This window comes from Camellia sinensis, chromosome 1, assembly GCF_055761805.1.
Source record: "Camellia sinensis isolate YWXY chromosome 1, ASM5576180v1, whole genome shotgun sequence".
Taxonomy (NCBI): Eukaryota; Viridiplantae; Streptophyta; class Magnoliopsida; order Ericales; family Theaceae; genus Camellia; species Camellia sinensis.
Window position 1 is genome coordinate 225,043,869 of NC_138961.1, and position 1,031 is coordinate 225,044,899.

At 30.5% G+C, this 1,031-nt stretch overlaps 1 non-coding gene across 1 annotated transcript; it reads left to right on the top strand.

Annotated features, from left to right (window-relative positions):
• Positions 1 to 737: 737 nt before the first annotated feature.
• On the top strand, positions 738 to 809 carry TRNAD-GUC (transfer RNA aspartic acid (anticodon GUC)). The gene has a single exon. It is a non-coding gene; the product is annotated as a tRNA-Asp (tRNA).
• The last annotated feature ends 222 nt before the right edge of the window (positions 810 to 1,031 follow it).

Sequence of the window (1,031 nt, forward strand, 5' to 3'; positions counted from 1 at the left end):
ATGGTTCATATTCAATTTTTTGTATAGTGGGACTAATACTTGAAATGAATCTCTACCCCCCTGATTATTTTCTAGGTATTTTTTTAGTCAACCTAGGATTGCTGTTTGTTGTGTGGTGTGCTCATTCGTCTTTCAGTCCTCCCCGTTCATGTCGTGCAATTACTCAATTAGAGTTTGGAAATAAGGGACTGTTCTGTTTAATGTTAGATTCCAAGTAGTTGGATTGTCCTATTCCTTAACAATGTACAATTACATTGTTAAAGTTATTGTGATCGTTTATATAAAAAAAAATAAAAAAAAAATGTTTGTTCCAGGGATATTAAGATGTTTTATATAGTGATTTAATGTACGGAATTTAACTATAACTTTTAATTGTATTTTGGATGTTTAAACAACAAAAAAAATTATGTAATAATTTATTTAACTAAGTAAGACTATTTTTTTCCCATACATTATCAAAAATTACATTGAACCGATTTACAACTTATTATAATTATTTTAAGTTAATAATATAAAAATATATAATTGCAAATGTTAACTTATAAGTAATAACAAACAATCTGGAATAATTCAGTTTATGTTTTCAAGAAATCTCAAAATCTCAAATTATCTTCACGACCAATTATAGTTGTCCATCTCATGCCTTTTCTGATATGGGCATATAACAATTGGCTTTTCCAATTGGTGTGCACCATAAATTTAATAAATAAAATTTAATAGCATACTTTAACAACAAAGTCGTTGTAGTATAGTGGTAAGTATTCCCGCCTGTCACGCGGGTGACCCGGGTTCGATCCCCGGCAACGGCGTTCTTTTTCTTTAACTCTTTTTTGCTCAAAAATCTTTTGACCTTTCGAGTTTTTTCCTCCGGCCATCTATTTAACGACCAACCAAGGATCAACATATGTGGCAAACATCATTTTTAAGAAAAAGGCCGCCGCAAGTTTTCAAAAAAAAAGAGAAGAAAGGCTCATTATTTTCATATTCCTTGTCTTCAAACTAATTGATGTTCCTTTTGCCAAACTATTACT